General features: G+C 36.0%; 1 protein-coding gene across 5 annotated transcripts in view; it reads right to left on the bottom strand.

Annotated features, from left to right (window-relative positions):
• Positions 1–15,182, bottom strand: part of SBF2 (SET binding factor 2) — a 502,981-nt gene that overhangs the window by 413,066 nt on the left and 74,733 nt on the right. The window lies entirely within an intron of this gene.

The raw sequence follows: 15,182 nt of genomic DNA, 5'->3' as shown, positions 1-15,182 counted from the left end.
TCACTTTATGACCAAATCTTACCTTTAAAAGATATACAGAAAGTTAAGTTAATTTTACTGACCAACTCTGGACTATCTGCTAAAACCGAGGTCACGTTTGACAAAGGCAAGATGAAAACATTCTCACTTAAAATTAACAACTGCTGCAGTATAGTAACTCTTCATATATCCATCATTATAGGGGAATAAAGTATTTCATTAAGAGTAAAGTAAACTAAAAGTGATTTATCATAGGCATTCAGTTTTCAAAATCCACCTCAAGCATCACCATTTCTTACATTCATATCAAAGCTAATTCAACAAATTACTAGATACTGGGATACACAATGAAAAAGATATGGCCCCTATCCTCAGGGAACTGATAAGCTATTAGAAGAAACAGAAAAATGAACTGATAATTTCAGTATATCATGGTAAGTACAATGATAGAAAAGAACCTAACCTAACGTAGCAGAGAAACCATGGAAAACTTTACAGAAGAAATGACAGAAAGCTTCTTGTTCTTTCAGTACCATCTTTATATGCCTAAGTACTTAGCATATTGAATGCCTCGCACTTAGTTCATATGGAGCTAAATGTTTATTTTAATAGATTTGTTAATATTGACAGAAATCGTTTTAAGCTTACATCTCCTCTCTTTTTAAAAAGGAAGAAATGCATGTTATTTATCTCATCATATTTAACCAGGTGTTCCTATATTGTTTATTCAGTTCTGAAAGTCATACCTCATGCACTGCAGGCTCAGAAAATATTTTAACACGTTAATTTTTACTAATTATAAAAATAACAAATGTTAACTGCAGGAAATTTTTTGAATATATAAAAGTATAAAGAAGAAATCACCCATAATCCCACACCTGAAGTCAATTACTGTTAACATTTTATCCTAGGCTTTTTTCATACATGTATTTTTCCATCAGAATTGAGATAATACTAAACCTAGCTTTATATAATAGTTTACTATTAATATTTTATAATGGGCCCTTGGTCATAATATGTATTTTCTATTTTCTCTATTATAAATAATGCTACAAAAAACATCTTTCTAGATAAATCTTTATCCTCATCTCACTTTTGCCCGAAAAATTCTTAGATATACAACTAATGGATCAAAGAATATGAAAATTTTAAAGACTCACACAAAGCCAAAGGGCTCACTGGAAAGATATTAATAATTTTTTACATTCTGTATATAAGAATGAGACTGGCATTTTCACTACATCCTCACCAACAACTGTTATTTTAAAATTTGTTTTAGTTACTGCCAATTTTTGAGAAGTAAAAAGTTCCTCATAAGCAGGAGCACAACTTTCACAAGTTCTCCAGGAGCAACATATTATTTATTGATTTCATAATGATATGCAGTCTTTCAATAATATGAAAGCTTAGTTTGAAATGCTGATGTAACAGTTATAAGTGCACATAGAAATATGATTCATGAGTGATAGATTTCATGTGATAACGTTATTTGTAAATGGAAATTAGGTTATAAAAAGGCAAAAATAAAAATGGTAAAATGATATTTCACAAGTAAAATGTGGAAAGAGCTACAATAACTTGGTTTTGAATATCAAATATGTAAACTGATGCAGCTAACAACTTTTGAGAAACTTAGGAAAATAACCTTACAGAAGTAAACATTGTTTGATTCTTGTTTCTTGGATTTTAAGAGTTTAGTCTGAATGTTTAAACTTATTTCCCAAATTTATATAATTTATATAAAACCATTCTTATAGGAAGTACTGGTTGTATTTAAGAATGCTGACAAGATGACCTTTTACATTGAGGAGCAAGCCACATTGTAGGAAGACTGTTCTAGAGTCAAATGTTCACCAGTGGACTGATAATTATGTCCAGAGGTGAAATAGGTCATGTAAGTCAGAGTGAGTGGCTGTGGAAGCAGCTCCTATTTGCACTATGTATTAAATGGGGCTGAGTGATTGGGTAGGGAGAGAGAGAAATTCCTCAAAAGAAAGGGGACCACTTCTTAGAAAGGAGAGGTGCTAGGCAGGCAAAATTGGGATTGTTCACTGCATTGCATGCAGCTAAAAATTGAAAAAAAGTGGGGACGGTTATTAGTCAAGGCCTTCATGTTTTTCTTTCCAGCCCCTACTCTTCTACTCCATCATAAAAACAAGAAATATGATGACCAAATGGAGTTTATACATAAAAAGGGGGACTCTTGGCAGGATACCAGCACATTTGGAAATAGCCTTCTTTGAAAAAAAGTGCAAATGCTAGACAAACTGCCCCAAACAAATTTAGGAAGGGTGAGGAAATACTGGCGTGATCAGGCACACTTTTCCCTCCTTTATGTGTGGTAAGCCACTTTCTCGTGGGTCCTGGTAGGGCTGCCAGACTACCCAACCCAGCCACAAGGATTAGCAAGTGACCTAGGATGATCCAACCATTCAGTCTAAGTGACTGTTTTAGCCTTACCAGATGACCCCAGGAAAGTCAAACAGTATTCTTGGGGGTTACTAAGTAGTATGCTATAGGTGTGGAGTTGACAGTAGTATAAGGAAGAAGTTCACCTGCAGAAGAACTGAAGAGTTAGTAGGGGTTAATTAAGTGAAGAAATGTAATACTCTGCTCTATACAAAACAGGATGCTTGATATTTGTTGACTGTACCAATTGACAAAAATTAATCGTTTAAATGGCTTGTGTATGCTTAAAGTGTAAATGTGCAAAATATACACTAATTTGTTTAACACAGACTCTTGAACTTCGAGAAATTACTCTAATGCATAATTCGCTAAATCTTCGGTATGTTTATCTAAACAACTAGATCAGTGGTTATCTACACTAGACTTGTTTTATGAAGTCCAGCTGCCCCATATCACCTTCTATCGAAAATGGCACCTCAATGAAGGCCAGCAGTCATGTTCAGAAGCACACAATCCTGTCTCTCCTCTCACCAGCCAGAGAGAAATTATGAAATCATTATTTTGGTTATCACATTTACTGCTACTTGTCTGTCTCACCTCACTAGAGTGAAAACAGTGATTTTGGCCTGCTTTGTTTATCCCAGGCATTTAGAACAATTACTGGTATGTATTAGATACTTAATAAAATACTTGTTGAGTCAATAAATGGGACTATTAGGTGGGCAAGGGCATTTATAAAGCGGCAAGCAACTTATGACCAGAGTGACCTGGCTGTAAAAGGTATCCTAGACAAATCTGATTTCTCTGCTAGGAAATTTTGAAGAGAAGAAATGAGAGACTAAAGCAGCTAAAAAGATGTATCAAGACTTGCGAGCTCAGGCAACCACAGGGAGTCATTTGTGAAGCCAGTTATAGAACAGAAGAAACCCCGGCACAGACTTGCCAGTAGAACAGGTCTACCTCCAATAAACTCTGGCAGCACTGTTGCATCTGTCATCAAACTTCTGAAGTATTGTAATGATATTCCTCCTTCTTAAGCTAGAATGGACCTATGATTCCTTGTCAGTAAAGAATCCAAACTATAATACACTGTAAGAGGCACTCTGATAGATCAAGCCCTTTCAAACTGGTAAAGGGTTTGGAAAATTTTACATAAAAAGAAGATTTAGTCAGAAAACTTTTTTTAAAAAGTTAAGAAGCACATATGAGAACTTTCTCCAAATATGTAAAGAACTATTATGTGGAAGAAGATAGAATGGAGCAAACTAGAGCCAAAAACTATAATTCAGAGGAGATATTTTTGAGTCAATATAAAGGAAGAACCTTGTGAGAATAAGAACTATCAAAAACAGAATGAACTGCCACAGAAAGCAATGGTTAGAACGAGTTTTAGTACAAGCTACTAGTTTTTGTTGTCTGGAAAACTGGGCAGAACGGTAAGAGGACAAATCCAAAAAAATATGGAAAGCAGACTACTACATCAATTCATTTATTCAACAATAACACAATGCCAGGCCTTGTGTTAGGTGCTAAGGATAAAACCTGCTGTGAGGACATTTAAAACTTGAATTGGGGCTTCCCTGGTGGCGCAGTGGTTGAGAGTTCGCCTGCCGATGCAGGAGACACTGGTTTGTGCCCTGGTCTGGGAAGATCCCACATGCTGAGGAGCGGCTGGGCCCGTGAGCCATGGCCGCTGAGCCTGTGTGTCCAGAGCCTGTGCTCCACAACAGGAGAGGCCACAACAGTGAGAGGCCCGCGTACAGCAAAAAAAAAAGAAAAAAAAAAAAAACAAACAACAACAAAAAAAACCACCTTGAATTAGGGTTTTAAACAGCACTTAAATGATTCATTTTTATCAATAAAAGGACAGATGTAGGCACAGTATAACAATGGGTAAAGATTAGGGAAGAAAATAATACTGTTTAGAAATCAGGTCATGAGTCTAAGGAAATAAGGGATAGAAAAACTAAAAAATGCCAAATTTTGGAACAGAGATATTTCTTACTCCTTTTTTTTTTTTTTTTTTTTTGCGGTACGCGGGCCTCTCACTGTTGTGGCTTCTCCCGTCGCGGAGCACAGGCTCCAGATGCGCAGGCTCAGCGGCCATGGCTCACGGGCCCAGCCGCTCCGCAGCACGTGGGATCCTCCCGGACCGGGGCACGAACCCGCGTCCCCTGCATCGGCAGGCGGACGCTCAACCGCTGCGCCACCAGGGAAGCCCTCTTACTCCTATTTTGACATAGTAGCAACATTACTTAAGTTCAATGATGAGAAATGTAATTTCTTGAGAATCCAAATAAAATGATAAGTAATGGTATATCCAAAAGAAAAATCTTAAAAGCAGACATTCTTTCATGCTTTAAAAAGCAATTCATTAAGTCTGTTCTCTATATCTGTGAGTCTGTCTCTATTTTTGCTATGAGGCAGGATGGGGTAGGGGACTGAGAGGTACAAACTACTATGTATAAAATGGATAGGCTACAGGATGTACTATACAGAATAGGGAAATACAATCATTGTTTTGTAGTGACTTTAAATGGAGTATAACCTATAAAAATGCTGAGTCACTGTGTTGTACACCCAAAACTAATATGATGTTATAAATCAACTATAGTTCAATTTTTTAAATGCAGTTCAAGTTGTCTAAAAGTGGATGATGCACATACATGGTGACTTCTTTACACAGTGACTTCGTTTTTCAGATGATTTATACACTTAGCAAACTTTACACTCAGTCTACATGTAATATTGCAAAACTATTCATGAATAATTATGAAAATTAAAGTATGGACTTTCTGACTGGCTAACACCTTTCAAATATATAAACCAAATAACAGAGTAAATTTATTAATATCTACATGCAAAACCAGAAGTCTCTAGCTTTATTAATGAAGAGGGTGTTTGTCTTTGTCTGGTGTATTTCACTTAGAGTAATGCTGGGGGAAAACAGGGAGAGACTGGTAAAAGAGTAAAAACTTTCAACCATAAGATGAATAAGTCTGAGGATCTAAGGTAAAACATGGTGACTGTAGTTGATAACACTATTGTAAAACTGGAATTTGCTAACAGAGTAGAACTTGTTTAAAAAAAAAGATAAATATGTGAAGTGATGGATGAGTTAATTAACTAAATGGGGGAATCCTTTCACAACGCATATCTATATCAAATCACCATGATGTATTCTTTAAATATCTTAAATTTTACTTGTCAATTTTACCTCAATAAACAGTTGGGAAAAAACAGTGAAAAGCCAAAAAAAATTTTTTTTAATTAAGGGTACTAACAGAAACTTTTAAATAGGAATATTGCACAAATGAAACAGTAACCTTTATGACTGACCTTTGAAACAATTTTACAAGTAAATGAACAGATAATGTAGAAAAATACATCATCTAAAATGTCCTCTTATTTTCATCAAAGATTGCCCATCCCTTGGTTCCTAACTGATCCTCATCTCTCCTAAGGAGGACAAGAACAGAATCGACATAGATTTGTCCTTAGACAGGAAGTAGAAGAGTTCTGATAAAGAACTCAGACATAGTATATCTGACCTCTGATTAGTATAATGGAAAGAACCCAGGCTTGGACGTTAGTCAGACTTAGGTTCAAATTCAGGGTCTGCTATTTCATAGTCTGTGACCTTGAAAAATACACTTAATCTCTCGAAATCTCTGTTTTCTCAACCTCAAAATATGGTTAATATAATGCCCATCACACAAGGCTGCTATTAACAATGAGATTACTTACCTAGCAGCACAGAAGCTGCCACAAAAGACAGGCTTGGGACAAGAAAAATTAGGTCAATTTAAGACTTACTCCTTTACTTGAAGAATATAATTTAAAGGAGCTCCCATTGTTAATATTTTCTCCTTAACATAAGTGAGGTATCGAAAGCCTATTAAGAAACCAGTGGCAACCTAAAGGACAACCTTTAGCTGATATCTGTTTTACCCTGTCCCAATCAACACTTTTATTAATTACATGGTGGAAAACAGAAGACATCCTCTTCAAATCTATAAAAAGCAAAAATCTGAGAGAAGATGGAGATGGAGGTAGCAGAAATGTAGGTCGTCAATCTGTCTGAATTCCCATAAAAAAATAGCATCAAAATATCACAGTGGGGCTTCCCTGGTGGCGCAGTGGTTGGGAATCCGCCTGCCGATGCAGGAGACACGGGTTCGTGCCCTGGTGCGGGAAGATCCCACGTGCCGCGGAGCGGCTGGGCCCGTGAGCCATGGCCGCTGAGCCTGCGCATCCGGAGCCTGTGCTCCGCAATGGGAGAGGCCACAACAGTGAGAGGCCCGCATACCGCAAAAAAAAAAAAAAAAAAAAAAAAATCACAGTGAACTAGCATAAAGACCAATGTAACAGAATAGAGAGCCCAGAAATAAACCCTCATGTATATGGTCAAATTATCTTTAAGAAAAGTGTCAAGGCTACACAACTAGGAAAGAATAGTTTCTTCAACAAACAGCGCTGGGAAAACTGGATATTCGCATGCAAAAGAATAAAGTTGGACCCTTACCCTACACCACATATAAAAATTAACTCAAAATGGATTAAAGACCTAAACCTAAGACCTGAACTACAAAATTCCTAGAAGAAAACAAAAGGGAAAAGCTTCATGACATTGGATTTGGCAATGATTTCTCAGATATGACATCAAAAACACAGGTAAAAATAGACAAATGGGACTACATCAAACCTAAAAACTTCTGCACATCAAGGAAACAATCAACACAGTAAAATGCAACCTGCAGAACAGGAGACAGTATTTGCAAGCCATATATCTGATAAGGAGTTAATATCCACAATATATTAAGACGTCCAACAACTCAACAACAACAATAAAAATCCAATTTAAAAATAGGCAAAGAAATTACATGGACATTTCTGCAAAGAAGACCTACAAATGGCCAACAAGCATATGATAAGATGCTCAACATCACTAACCATTAGGGAATACAAATCAAAACCACACAGGTTAGGATGGCCACTATCAAAATTCCAGAAAATAACAAGTGTTAGTGAGGGTGCAGAGTAACTCGAACTCTTGTGGATTGTTGTCTAGGATATAAAATGGTACAGCCCCTGTAGAAAACAGTATGGAGGTTCCTCAAAAAATTAAAAATAGAATTACCATATAATCCAACAATCCCACTTCTGGGTATATATTCAAAAGAATTGAAAACAGAATCTCAAAGAGACATTTGCACATCCATGTCCACTGTAACATAATTCACAATAGCCAAGAGGTAGAAGCAACCAAAACATCTATTAACAGATGAATGGATAAAAGAAAATGTGGTACATACATACATGGAATATTATTTAGCCTTAAAAAAGAAGGCAATCCTGTCATATGCTACAATGTGAATAAACTTTGAGGACATTATGCTAAGTGAAATAAGCCAAATACTGCATCCTCTTATATGACAAATGTAAAGTAGCCAAACTCCTAGAAATATAAAATAGAATGGTGGTTGACAGGGGCTTGGGAAGAAAGGAAAGGGGAGTTTTGTTCACTGGGTATAGAGTTTCAGTTTTGCAATTTGAAAAAGTTCTAGGGATCTGTTACAAACCAACATACACACACACACACACACACACACACGTAGTAAACACTGATGCACTGTATACTTAAAAATGTTTAAGATGATAAATCTTATATTATGCATTTTTACAACAATATTTTTAAAAATAGCACAAATACTCATGGACAACATGCATAAGAAAACTAGGTGGAAAGGTATCTCCGAGATACTCCAATGGGAGAAAACCATAAACATCCACAAAATCTGGAAAGTATCTGCATCTGTGCAGGATTAAGAAAGAAACAACAGTAATGGTTTGAGAACAGGAGGACCCCAAAATAGCCAACAAGTATTCACTAGAAAGCAGAATGGCCAATTTGAGAGCAGCAGCTCAAAATGGAAGGGCAAGGACAACATTTCTGCAGCAAAGACTAAAATTGCTGGAGCAGTTTAAGCCCCCACACTGGAGAAACTGCAGGGAGTAGAATCAAAATTGAGCAGAAAAGGACTTATATTACCTGACTTAAAGATTTACAATTAAAGCTAGAGGAATCAAGACAATGTGGTAGGGACTTCCTTGGTGGCACAGTGGTTAAGAATCCACTTCCCAATGGAGGGGACATGGGTTTGAGCCCTGATCCAGGAAGAGCCCACATGTCGTGGAGCAGCTAAGCCCATGCGCCACAGCTACTGAGCCTGTGCTCTAGAGCCACGAGCCACAACTACTGAAGCCTGTGTGCCATAACTACTGAAGTCCGCGTGCCTAGAGCCCTAAGAATCCCACGCACCGCAACAAACAGTAGCCTCTGCTTGCTGCAACTAGAGAAAGCCTGCGCGCAACAACAAAGACCCAATGCAACCATAAATAAATAAATAAATAAATTTATTTATTTTTAAAAGACAATGAGGTACTGTTATTAGAATCAATCAGTAAATTGGACAATAAAAGAAAACCCATATGACTGCCTCAAAAGATGCAGAAAAAAGCATTTGACAAAATTCAATATCCATTCATGATTTAAAAAAAACACTCAGCAAATAACAAAACATCCTCAATACAATAAACACCATTTATAAAAAGCCTATGGCTAGCATCATACTTAATGGATATAGACTTAAATGCTTTTCCACTAAGATACAGAAAAAGGATGTCCACTACCATGACTTCTATTCAACATTGTACTGGAAGTGTTAACCAGTGCAATACAATAAGAAAAAAACACAAAAGGTATACAATTGGGAAAAGTATAAGTAATATTGTCTTTATTTGAAGATAACCTATAGAAAATCCTAAGAAATCTTAAAAAAGCTACTAGAACTAATAAATGAGTTTAGCAAGATCAATATAAAATATTGACTGTATTTCTACATACTAGTAGATTTCTATATACTAGCAATAAAAATTAAAATTTAAAAAATATATGCCATACATCAAAAATCATGAAATACTTAGGGCCATTAATAGGTAAATGGATTTTAAAAATTGTGGTATATTCATACACTGGAACATAATTCAGCACTAAAAAATAAAATTGCTGATATATGTAATGACATGGATAAATCTCAAAATAATTATGCAGATCAAAAGAAGCAAAACACAAATTAGTACTTACTATAGGATTTCATTCACATGAAACTGCAGAAAAGATAAATCTACTCTATAGTGATAGAAAGCAAATCAGTGGTTGCCTAGGGATGCTTATTAGGGATTGACTTGAATAAAAGAGGTATGAGGGAATTTTTTAGAGTGATGGAAATTTTCTTTATTCTTTTTTTTTTTTTTTTTTGGTGGTACGCGGGCCTCTCACTGTTGTGGCCTCTCCCGTTGCGGAACACAGGCTCCGGACGCGCAGGCTCAGCGGCCACGGCTCACGGGCCCAGCCGCTCTGCGGCATGTGGGATCTTCCCGGACCGGGGCACGAATCCGTGTCCCCTGCATCGGCAGGCGGATTCTCAACCACTGCGCCACAAGGGAAGCCCTCTTTATTCTTAATGCAGTGGTGTTTACATGAGTAAATACTTCTGCTACCAGACAGTTAAGACAATCAAGAAGGAGTACATCTTCTTTAAATTTTGCCTATAGTCAGAATGGAATCTATTGTAATCTATGGAAGAATGAAAGAATCCTAGCATAATTCATCTGTAATGTATATTTTCCTCTTGTAATAGTTTTCTCTATATTTGAACATGTCCCTCTAGTCTTTTTGGAAGATATTGTGATAGAAATGTGCAATATCCCAAGGCATCCTATTCTATCTCTGGGTGATTATCATAGAAGATCTTTCTGAGAACCTGATACAGGAAACTTTAACTATGATGTGCAATATTATCATAAATCTATCAAATTATTTTTTTAAGTACTAAATGTAATATGTGAATATAAACTGAGAAGACAACTGTGTTAAAATTTAAGGAGAATATCTTATATATGGAATCAAAACTAAACTCACAGATTAAAAAAAAATTTAATGAGAATAACTATTTCTTCTCCGGCTCTCTCTATACATACATTTTGGTTTTTAATTTTTTAAAATAGGTATCTTTAAATGAATTTGAATAATTTTAAACTCTTTCTAAGCCCCAGAAGATAGGAAATTTATTTAGTTATGAAGTGTATAACTAAAATGTATTTTAGTTATAAGGTGTACTAGGTTAAATAATGTACCCCAAAGATTCATGCCTACTTGGAACCTCAAAATAAAACTTTATTTGGAAATATGGTCTTATTTAGAATATGGTCTTAATTAGTTAAAATGAGGTCATACTGGATTAGGGTAGGCCCTAATCCAATGGCCAGTGCCCTGGAAGAAGAGAAAACAGAGAAACAGACAGATACACAGGAAAAATGCCACGTGAAGACAAAAGCAGAGACTGGAATATTAGAGCTGCAAGTCAAAGAATGTCTTGGACTTCAAGCAACCACCAAAAGCTAGAAGACAGGCATGGACCAGACTCTCCCTCAGCACCCTCTAGAAAGAACCAACCTTGCCGACACCCTGATTTTGGTCTTCTAATCTCTAGAACTGTGAGAGAATAAATTTCTGTTGTTTCAAGCTACCCAAATTGCAGTACTTGGTCACATCAGCCCTAGAAAACTAAAATATTTGGTAACAATTTTTCATTACATTAGTAGATATCTGATTTTGTTGACATGAAAGAAAAACTAAAAAAAAAAAAAAATCTATTTTGTTAGAATATCTACTTGCTGGTCACAGTGCTCCTTCCTGGGACTATATAGGATAAATTTAGTCCCATTTCTACATTGTAGTCCTTCAAATATTTGAATATAACTAACAAAAATCTTATCCCCTGCCTCCTCCTCTCCCTGATCTTTACTTTTTCAACTTAAACAGTTTCAGTTTGTCCCACAGATCCCAATGTGATTTTTTTTTTTTTACAGGGTTAGGAATATGGAGTGGGGGTCTAGATTACTTGCATTCTAATCCAGTTCTGCCATTTACTTGCTACCTAACTCTGCAAAAACTGCATTATCTCTTTGTGCTTCATTGTTTTCCCCATACATAAAAGAGGGCTACCTCTTAAGTGCTCTTGTCAGGAAAAATATGAGTTAATATACAGGTAAAGTGTTTCAACAAGCACTTGGTGCATGGTAAACGCTATATAAGTGTTGATGATGATGATGATAATGATGACCACGATTATAACAAAATAAGCGTGTGCCAGTTTGCCTGAGTAGTACTCAGAGCTGAACACAGTACTTGAGATTACTGAGTTGGTCTAAATGATGCAGTATAGAGAATTGTTGTTCTAAGTAACTGTGCTACTAACAATGAAGCTTAAAGTGTTAATTATATTAGGTCTTTTGGTTACCACAAGACCTTTGAATGAAACATGTAAAACTTTTTTTAAACATGTTGATGCTATCCTGTACCTGTACAAACACTGTTGCAAACTCAAGTTGTACCTATTAAATTTCTTTAGTTAGCCTAGCACAGGCATGTTTTAGATCCTATGTCTGTTACTCACTGTATTTATATTACTCAGTTTTTTTAAGTGAGGGCATACATTTCATAGAATGTGACCATTTTAACAGTTTGATAGGTGTTGACAAAATCTTGAAAACTATTTCAGTAAAATAAAAACAAAAATGGAAAAAATGGAAATTATTTGATTGTGTTATACTAAAAAATCACTCAAGGAGTTCCTTCAGAAAATATTTTCCAAAAACACTTCATCAATATCAGCATAAGTCTGATTAAAATTTTTTATTTTCCCAACGGGAGTTAAAATTTCCACAGGGAAAAAGTCTTAGTCAAAACATGCTATACACACATTATGGACATTGGCACCAGCCCTTCTATCCCATTCTATCCCCAAACAATCTGCAACTTCAGCACTCTGCCTAGCACCTGTTCTTCTCTTCTTCATTGAGAAAATCACCCTCAAGGGGAAACGAGTGAAGCAAAAACACAATGCTAGAAAATCAGAACTTCTGACCTTTCAGGAATATATAACTGATCTATACATCTTAACAGGGTAAAAGCTGATCAGCAGAAACTTAATTTACTTGTTCACAGGTAAAATTTAGATGAGAGTCTTGCAGGTCCCAAGCTCCTGATCCTTGATTTACAAAATCTGCTTTTTAGCAAATGATAATTTTTTTATATGTTTGCTTATTCATCAGAAGACTTGTGCTATAATGCCAAAATAATCAGACGATCAAACCTCACCAAAACAAGACCTAATTGTGCCAGTAAAGACCGACTTTCAAAGGATAAGGAAAATAAAAACTGTTCATTCACTGAAAAGAAAGCATGCAGGAAATCATTCCACAAAAGGCTTTCATATTTGATCCATTTAGTATTTAATCAAAGAAGTCTGTTTTTTTCAACTGAAACAAGCCTTTTTGTGGTTATTCAAAAATTTAGGTAGGAATGCAATGATTTTCCGAATTTCCAGTATAATCTCCTATTATTCAAAAGGCTTATTTAGAACACACAAACTATTTTTTTCCAGAGTTAAATTTAGCAAAAAGCCCATGGGCTTTCACAGAAGTGAAAAAGAATGCATTTCAAAATTGAACAGAATACATAGAGAACAAGTTATACCATTAAAAATAATAAGTCAACAATGGCTATAAACCTTAGCTTCTATTAAACTCACAGTTTATCGATAATGTATAAATCCAGTGATTGAGAGATTAAAGGTCAGGATTTAGGAAAAGAGAAAAGAGTACAAATTGAAATTAAAACTAAATATGTGATTTAGCATTTTGATAAAGTTCTTCAGACTGCATCTTCTTATTGAATAAAAATGCCTTCTTTCACAGCAATGCATGAAAAGCTGTTCACAGTCTGAAATGCTGTAAAAACTATACAGTTGTATATCAATATTTTAAAAGAGAAAGCCTTATCAAGTCTATAGCTCCAAATATCTACCAAATGTGCCCACGCCACAGCATCATTCACAATCACTCCAACAGTTCAAATTCTCATCATCTTTCACCTAAATGATGGCTAGACTCTCATCATCTTCCTGTTCCTCTTCATTCCAACATATTCAAGCTTCTGGCAGTATGGAAATAAGCTCTGCAAAGTCACAGTTCATCACACTAACTCCCTTGCTTAAAATCATTAAATGATTCTCCCACTGGCTACAGAATAAAATATTCCAAAATCATTACTTTAGGAACTGCCACCTCTCCCAAGATGAAAGCAACAAGGACTGAATTTACCCTCTAACCTGCAACAACTAAAAAAGCAGAAAAAAATACAATGGTTTTCAGACACTGACATCAGGTAGTAGATGACAGTAAACTCAGAGAGAAAATAAACAAATGAGTCCTACAGTTGCCCCAGCTTACTCCCTGGTGAGAGTTTCCAGACTGCAGGACAGGAAAGGGGAATCCAAGTGAAGTCTAGCAGCTTCCCTGAGTTGAAGCAATAGAGTTGAGGGTCCAGGAAAGCCAAAGAGGTTAGAGTTCACAAGACAGAATACCAAAGAAAAGAGAGATTCACAGGAAAAGAGAAGTCCAGAGATCTGCAGAGGATCTACCTGAGTCTTCAGCTGAGTACTCATTACTTGAACATGAGAAAAACCACCTGAGGCCAGGGAATAAACCACATGAAAGGAACAGAGAGAATGAGTCTCAGAGCTCACATAAGGCCAGGAATAGCTTGTGTTCCCAATAACCAACAGTGGGAAAACAAACAAACCAACCAACAAAGAAAAACGCTGCCATAATTCCCAGGGCTTCAAATAGAGAATTCAGAAGAGTACTGCCTCAGTAGTGTGGAAAAATCAGCCCTAGACTAAATGCTGAGGGTCCACCTAACAAAACTGAAAAACAAGCCTCAAAAAGATCAAGCTATTTTCAAGTGATTTAATTACACCCCAGAACAAAGTTCAAGAACAGTTATAGAAACATAAAAATATCCAGCACTCAACAGAGTAAAATGCAAAATGCCTAACATCTAAGTCAAAAACCACCAGGCATGAAAAGAAGCAGAAAAGAAAGTATGAGCCATAAGGAGTAGAAAAATCAGTCAACTGAAACAGACTCAAAATGACAAAGGTGATGAAATTAGCAGATAAGGACATTCAAAGTTATAACTTTGTTGCATATTTTCAGGTATACAGACATGAAAAATACACTGGATACAGTTATTGAATTAGACACTACAGGAAAAAAAAGATCAATGAACTTGAAGTTATAGTGATATAAAGTCTCCACAATGAAACAGAGAAAGACAAACAGACTCCAAAAAGTAAACAGAGCATCAGTGAGCTGTGGAACAGCTTCTATTGGCCTAATATGCATGTAACAGGAGTCAGGAAGGGGGGAGGGAGACCAAAATATATCTGAAGTAATAATGGCCAAATTTGATGAAATTTTATTTTTCCAAATTTGATAGAAATTGTAAACCCAATGATCAAGAAGCTCAACAAACCACAAACACACACACAAAAAAAAAAATTGGGGAAAACTATACCAAGGCACATAATAGTCAAATTAATTTAAAATGATATGAAGAGAAAATCTTAAAAACAACCAGAAAAAAAGAGACATGTTATGAAGAGCAACAAGGTGAAAACTGACAGCAGACTTCTCATTATAAACAATGCAAGTTAAAAGACAATGGAGTCACATCTTTAAAATACTTAAAGGAAAAAAATGTCAACTCAACATTTTAGTCCCTGTGGGTCTGAGATTCCCCTCCCCCACCAAGAGACATCAGACTGCCCAGCCTGGGGAACATCTTCTTCTGCCACTTCAGACAGCACTAGCCTGGACCAGTG

Source organism: Kogia breviceps, chromosome 7, assembly GCF_026419965.1.
Source record: "Kogia breviceps isolate mKogBre1 chromosome 7, mKogBre1 haplotype 1, whole genome shotgun sequence".
Classification (NCBI taxonomy): Eukaryota; Metazoa; Chordata; class Mammalia; order Artiodactyla; family Physeteridae; genus Kogia; species Kogia breviceps.
The sequence above is the reverse complement of the archived record's forward strand: the minus strand, read 5'-3'. Positions and strand labels throughout refer to the sequence as shown.